Source organism: Aristolochia californica, unplaced genomic scaffold (assembly GCF_029961685.1).
Source record: "Aristolochia californica isolate CCGP_79_NKW_82.1479 unplaced genomic scaffold, dmAriCali1.0.hap1 SCAF_3, whole genome shotgun sequence".
Lineage (NCBI taxonomy): Eukaryota > Viridiplantae > Streptophyta > Magnoliopsida > Piperales > Aristolochiaceae > Aristolochia > Aristolochia californica.
Window position 1 is genome coordinate 4,650,646 of NW_027181992.1, and position 7,890 is coordinate 4,658,535.

The following is a 7,890-nucleotide window of genomic DNA, read 5'->3' on the forward strand; positions in this document are numbered from 1 at the left end:
GAAAGGTGTGGAGTGCATCACTTCTCAGCTGTGTTTTGTTAAGGTGCATATTGCAAACTGCACTCTGATATATTCAGTTGCGATAATGTTCTAGTACCTGAACAACATCCATTTTTCTGTCATTATTTTCCTGATGTTTTTATCTTTCTTATCTCCACCACCTGCAGTGCTTTTCACATCAGTTCAGTAAACGTTGTTCTACTAATCGAGTTGGCAACGATCTTGTTAAAAAAATTGCTTTCAACCAACACAAATTTTGTTCTGGAATTCATTATGAAATAGGAGCATGCTGTTTTCATTTGTTCCTGCTCAAGCAAACTTTGTTAGACTATCAACTTTCTTTTTCATATTTTACTCCTGAAAGCGATACTTATCCAATTAGATATAACACACACTAAATACTGCAACCGAATGCCCTACACATTTGGCAACTTTTAGTTAGAGAGTTATCAGATTGGTCAATGTGAAAAGTTTAATTATGTGCTGTCTGTAGCCTGTAAAATTGCGTTGTTCAGTTTTCGCTGCTTCAATCTGTAGTCCCCGGGAGTAGGATGGGTTTCTTCTGTCTTACAGAGAACTTGTTCACGTTAACTTCGTCCAGACCATGCCAGAGTTCGATTATCTTTCAGATTTAGTTAAATCATTAGGGGTTTCAGGTATTTTAAAAGGAATTATACACTGTTTAAGTGGACAATTATTTTTTATTCTGAGAAGTAACGTGGGCCACGGATTCTGTTCTAGAATGTTCACAAGGTCTACGCCCCTGGGTCGTGGTACAAAATAAAAGAGAACCTATGCCCCTACTTCTAGAGATCCGCTATGAAATTCGTAGCAAACAAACAATATCGTGTATGAAAGGTTACCCTTTAGTTTTTTCTAGAGGAAGTGAATGAAGGGTCTCCGTTGATCGTTCGGATGCCACATGGGTCCGAAACACTGGCCCGTATAGAAGCACTGGGTCCAAGGAAAGACTAACCAGATCTGATGTGACGAAGGATTCAAGGAAGAATAACCCACAGGTCTAGAACGCACACAAGATCCCTGCCTCGTTCTGGCTGTTGAGTCGAATCGAAACGGATGAGATTTCGTATTTAAGCCCAGTTGTCTCAGAGGTGGCAGTCCATCTCCACGCTTCTAAAAGAACAAACCAGGGCCCTGGCATCTGTCCTCACAGTTCACAGCTTCTTATTGTATATGCTCCTGCGCCGCGTGTGCCTGTTCCCCAATCGCGGAGCAGCCCATATGCTGCCCAGAACCTGATCGATCTGGTACCATGATTGCCCTTCTCTTTCCGCAGTTTAAGGTATGGTCTTGGTCACTCAGCAAGAATTGTCGTCAGAAAAGCAGGATTCATATCTATTAAAAATTGAATCTTTTTCGCCTGATAGCACTGACAGTCAAATTGCTCAGATCTTCGATGTCCTGGCGGGCCAGAATGCGGGAATGCAGACGAGAAGTTTGCGGAATAACCCATGTGGGATAAATCTTCCCATTTGAAAGTCGAAACTCGAATGGGTAGTAGACTCGAAGAGGGAGAACCAGGAAAGCGATATCGAAAGTGGCATTATGGTGAGAAAGCGAGAGATCCCCACATCGGTCTGCTTCCATTATGAAGTTGACGACGATAACCTACTGGTTAAAGGCAATTAACCTCCTTGGCTTCTGCTGAACTGAGGCAGCTTCTTTTGGTGATGTTTTCGACGATTCTGTAGTTTGAATCACTTGCGTTCCTCCCAAGGTAAGAGTTTGTTCTCTGTTATTATAACTTTCCAACTGCAAACAGCCCGTTTCTGCTACGTTAACCTTTTTATATAAGCATTATTGTTCTTTCATGGGACTTTTGCTCATGGATTAGTTCTCATGTTACCAGCTCCTGAGTATTAGAATTGTTATTATTACTTTTTCACTGAAGCATCAATAAATAGAAAAATGTTCCAGTGAACGTAGAAATTGTTCCACGAAGATGGATACTATTCTGTTGAGAAACTTCTAAATGCAATTATAAAAAGGGGCGGGTAAAGCGATAGAAAGAGCACTCAGATGAAACCGCAAAATTCTAATAGTTGTTTTACGCAGGAACAAATCGAGTTTCAGAAAAAGGCGAGGACCCTCGGCCCCCTCCCACCATTAACGGCATCAAGCTTCCCCATTTATGTGCAAATCTTCTCTCTCTTACAGGCTCCTTGACGACACCATCTAGAACTGCATTTCAGAAATAATGGCGTTCATCAATCTTTTCTGCCAGTTTTGATCGAAGGAATCCCTTGACAATATATATAAAAAAAAAAAAGGAAACCCAACATTTAAGCAGGTCGTTTGGGAATTTCTATCCCAACCATTTACTCCTCGTTTCTGCTAGTTTGTATTTTATTCTGGAAAATTTTCACAACAGACACTCTTTCTCTTTCACTCGCTCTCCCTTTCTTAGTTGCTTGACTGATTCCATCCTTTTCCATTTTAGGAATTACAAGTTGCAGACTGTCTGCAACATTCCTGCTTCCCAGGGGCGTAGATTGAGAGAAATAAAGAGAAAAAGAAAGACATAATGATCCAAGGATAAAGACCCTACAACACAGAAAAATGTCACACCTAATTGAGATGATCCTTGTGTTAGCCAGCCGAAATTGTGCCAGGGCCTTGAAGACTCTTTTGCTAGTGGCAAAGAAAACACATACAGAGAGCAGAGGAGGCTAAGCAATAATTTGAAATCAGGGCGTGGACCCAAACGATTGTGATGTGAAATTGACTTAAAGGCTAAGACAGAGATGAAATTGGGCCTCATCCCATGTGAGGATTCGTTCGTCTGTTCCCATCACTTTCTTTGTTTTCACAACTGTGTACATGAACCTTCTTTTTCATCATGCCTGGTAAAACATGGCTTGCCTTTTCATTTTGTTTTCAGTGAAAAGAGACTTAAAATGATCGTGCTTATCTCTTCATCCTTCAATGAGTATATGATTTGTTTTGCTGTTCATACATGCCACATTACTGAATGTAGAGAGGCAGGTTAATAATCCATACAGATTTGAGTGTTTCGTGATATATGTTTGTCTTTTCGAGGGCTGATTGAATATGAAAAATCATTTGGTGTGAAACATGCAAAACGATTATCTCTGCTTAATCCATACAGATTTGAGTGTTTCTTAATATATGTTTGTTTTTTCAATCTTTTATATTTCTACTCTTTTTTTCTTTATTTTGACACAAGAAAACTTACCTTGGGGCAATCCATTTGAGATATTTATTTCTACATGATCACATGAACAGGGGACACATATACCTACCTGGGCCAAATGAAAGACAATTCTAGGAGGAGAGACATTCAAGGGACAACACTCAAAACGTAACATTAACTCTCTCTCTCTCTCTCTCTCTCTCTCTCTCTGTATATATAGATATGCTTAGAGCTTAAGCATAATTAGACTTGAAGATTATGCTTAGCTGCACCTTTCACTTACCAGTTGCTACACCCACCAACTGCGGCGTTGAAAAAGCTTTTACTGTTCGGACAATCTTTATCTATAGATTATCTTGCTTCGGAATGAATCACCAGATTATCATTTTCAAAGGAGGTTTCACCTGCAGCGGGTTGGTTTCATTGATCGGATAGCTTATGGGAAGACATTCCATGTCAGTCATGTTCTGTTTGCTGCAAAGTGGTCTTACTCTCTGTGGAGAATTGTTTATACTCCCATGTCTTTATCTGAACGCAATCCATTCTTCAAATTCTTGATAGGTCAACTACATACTCCCTACTTTTCTCCAAAGCAACCTAACCCAACTTCTGATTTTTATAGAAAACCTTAAACAGAGATCAGGAGCAGTTGACATGGTGTAAACTTCAAAGCTGTCATGCATGGTCCTCATTCCTTTTCGGTATCGATCTTCAGAAAAAGGTAGGGAGAGAAAACAAGAAAATATACCAAGCCAGAGATATTCTATTTCCTTGTACCAAACATATATAAATCCTACCATTGAATTGCTTGCATTTGCCTCAGCTGAACTGCTTCTATCCTCTCCGTTTGGTCCGGTTTTATCCCTCTCTCGTCCTCTCGCCTTTCGTTGAACAGAATGGAGCATGGAGAAGACAAAAGCTACTGTTACTTCCATCCGAAAATGGTGATCGTGGGGGTGTGCGCCCTTTGTTTGAAAGATAGGCTTCTCATCTTGGCCTCCAAGCAAGGGCAAACGACCCCCTCGTCTGAAGACAAGGTCAGGACACGCAGGGCCCTGTACAGGAAGTCTTCGAGTGCTCTCCCCAAAGTATTTGCTCTCAGCTATTTCCTCCATCGTCTCGAACTTCGGCATCGGAAATCCCACGACTCCGACGACGACACTTCTACTAGTAGCAATGAAGGTATTTCAAAAGTTGTTGATCAACCACAGTTTTTTTCTCATCAGAAAACATTAGCTCTTTCTGTCATCGTTTCAGTTTTTTCTTTTCAGAAATCAAATGCGTGAGGGAATCGCAGGGTAGGAAAATAGCAAAAAAATATCAATACCCTTCTTCTTAGCTGCATGTTTGATTGAAGCCTGATTATTCAGAAGAATAAAGTAAGAATGATTTCCAGAGATGATGTTCTTATTTGACTGATAGTTGATTTCGAACTTGGGTTGTCGCAGAATCGTTCATATCGATCAAGTTCGAAGACAACGGGCAGCCTTCCTGGGACCGGGCCCTGAGCTCGAGGCCATCGTCGGAGGCCTTCGAGCTATCCTTCAACAAAGCGCAGGCCCCAAGCAAAGAGACGAACAAAGCGGTAGGGAAGAGCGTGGTGGAGCACGGTAAATCGCGACCGACCACACTGAGGTGGAGAAAGCGCGTCGGTCACCTATTCCAGTTGGTCCGCTGGAAGCAGCGGACAGCTAAGGGTGGCGCCGCCGTTGTTAGCCATCACATGGGCACCAAAGTGGAGGCAGTCAAAGGCAGAAAAGGTTGGATAAGAGCTCTGACAAAGAGGAGGAGCATGGAATAAAAAGACGGGGACGCGGACTCCCAAAACCCCATTCGCGTCAACGATTCTCCTGTTTCTCGGTCTGTGTTTCTGTGTGTGAACTCCGAAACTGGAAAGCTGTAAAGAGATTCTAGCAGAAAGAAGAGTGAAAAAGAACTCCCGTCTTTCTGCTCTGCTTTGTATTGGATTTTTTTGACTTGAGAGGCCTGAATTGTTTCAACGGGTTTCTTGCTTTTTGCATACTTGGATTAGAGTGTCTCTCTCAGATTGAACCTCGAGAAAAAACAGAAGAAGAAAAAACATAAAAGTGTTTCAGAATCCCATCCTCTCCTTCAGGCTTTTTCCCTCATGTACGGAACTATCAATTTGTTGCAGAAACGAAAGGTCTCTCCATTTCTCCGCTCTCCACCTCTACCCTGCAATATCCACTTCAATTATTAGAACAAAATCATCCATGGTTTTGTCTCTCTTACTCTAAAATTCAATCACAAAACTTAAGTTTCTCCCGATAGTTGTCCCTCGTCTTCCGTTATAGAAGAACACGACTAAAATAAATATGATTTGTGTTTTCTCATACAGAAGCAAACTTTGGTGAAGAGTGAGCAGTGAATAACGCAGGTGTAAGCAACCACGGAGTGGGGCAGAGTTAAATGGTGCCACCATAGAAGTGGGTGGGTAGTCCTGAAGAGAAAGAGGAGCCAGGAATCCACTCCTGCTCACTGGACCACCAGGGGTTCCTTAAAGCCGCAAAAAAATTGGAGGAAGAAGAGTGACAATACAGGGGAGAAACCCCAAAAGGAGAATTGGCCATGTCTGTTGTTCTGCTTAGGTCACATCTCGGTGCGAAAACATGACCTTCGGTGATGGACATTGACTGTCAGAATCTTCTTCTGCAAGGAGATGTTCAAACTAGAAAAAGGCATATCCGACTTCTCAAAATAAATAGAGAGATAAGAAATAAGTCCCTCTAAATCTGTACCCGATTTATCCATTTATATTAATTATTAAATAAAATAAATATGGATAAAGATTATTTAGTACCTGATTGGCTGTTTACCCAAATAAATAGAGAGATAAGAAATAAGTCCCTCTAAATCAATTATATATTTAGTCAACATTTTTTTTGTTTTTGATAATATATTGGTCATTATAATTTTTCTATAATTTTATCATGATTTTTTTCATTATATTTTATAGGTTTTTACCTAGTTATTTACCTGGGTGATCAAGTAAATAAATAGCCGTTCTGTACATTACCCACTTGGGATTGTCGATAATCGAAATGGGTAACAGAATACCCCTTACCTTTTTCGTGTACACATTTCGTTTGTTACCCATTGCCATCCCTATGTCCAACACTCTCATTTTAACTATGAAACTCTTTGTATAATGTGGGTTATAGTTCTTTTGATTCCAATAATTTTGGAGAAATTAAAGTTCTGAGAGAAAAATATAAAGCATTTTTGGTGGTCTTCTCCCAATAATGTGTTTTGGTCATCCTATTTGTCCCAACAATCTATTTAGCAACCCTCCCATTTTGTTACTTATAATAATGGGAAATCCTCATTTGTTTTTGTAACAAAGTTTCATCGATGTGGAGGTCATGTTTTGTTTGTTTAAATTATATTTTTTACATTGCAATATTACCATTATGGGGCTATTAAGTACATGATAATACAACATTTTGTTGATGCATAACATAGTATTCCAGTACGGAGTAACATAATTATTTTGTACTACTTAACATAATAGTATTGTATATTTGTACAAGGTGTCCATGCAAATAGACGAAAATTATTCGTTTGAGTCCATAGTGAGCACCTTCTGGTTCCATGTGAATGTTTTCTTATTCAATGGGGTAGCTTACTTTTTCATAGCCAAAAGGCACAATGTTTTGTTAGAATAGGAGCAATAGACGTTGTTCTCACTCTTATGAACCTCTACTTTGTGATAACATAGTATTTTTAGTAGTGCATAACATAGTATTATACTATAAAATAACATAATTATGTTTTTATTGGTTAACATAGTAGTATCGTTTATTTTTAAAAAGTGTTATTACCAATAAATAAATAAATATTTTATAATTCCTTAGCTAACACAATATGACACACTATGCATTATTTCTTATTCAATGGGTAACCTACTATTTCATAGATAAATAATATATTTTCCGACTATAATCACAATAATGAACGCCATTCTTTTTTTATATTATTTTAGTTCTACTTTATGTAGTATAATATGTTCTTTATACTCTTTAAAATTGTGCCAAACTAGAATCAATTGTGCTCATTTTGAAACATAACTATTTGATAACATAGTATTGTACTGCATCAAACTAAAATAATATCTGATAACATAGTATTGTACTGCATCAATATGTTCTTGATACTCACTCTTTAAAATTGTGCCCAACTAGAATTAAACTTAGCCATAGACTAACCTACTATTTCATAGCCAAATAACACAATGTCCAACTAAAATGGGAGCAACAAACATAATTTTCTTTATTTTTATGTTATTGTAATTCCACTTTATGTTATGTTCTTTATGCTCTTTAAAAAATGTCAAACTAGAATTTGTTGAACTCGTGTGAATCACAACTACCCGATAAAGTATTTTTGATAGTAAATAATACAATATTCCACCATGGAGTAATATAGTTATTATTTACTATTAAGTATAATAGTTTTGAATATTTTTAAAAGGTGTCATTACCAGTCAATGAAAATTATTCTTATGTTTATAGTGAGCACAACGCTACTTAGTGTGAATAATTATTTTTTGTGTGTGGCAACCTACTATTTCATAGCTAAACTACACTATTTGACTAGAATGAGAGCAATAAACGTTTATTCTCTTTATTTTTTTGGTATTGTAGTTCCACTTTATGCCATAGACTATGTCCTATCACTCTCTTTAAAAATTTAAA

General features: G+C 38.3%; 1 long non-coding RNA gene across 2 annotated transcripts; it reads left to right on the forward strand.

Moving 5' to 3' along the window:
• The first annotated feature begins 1,222 nt into the window (after positions 1 to 1,222).
• LOC137959975 (uncharacterized) lies at positions 1,223 to 5,285 on the forward strand. 2 transcript variants are annotated; one of them, XR_011114097.1, is made up of 7 exons: positions 1,223 to 1,303; positions 1,411 to 1,738; positions 2,077 to 2,311; positions 2,462 to 2,787; positions 3,268 to 3,343; positions 3,798 to 4,357; positions 4,624 to 5,285. It is a non-coding gene; the product is annotated as an uncharacterized lncRNA (long non-coding RNA). The 2 variants fall into 2 exon arrangements; XR_011114096.1 differs by having other exon boundaries at positions 3,268 to 4,357.
• Positions 5,286 to 7,890: the final 2,605 nt, after the last annotated feature.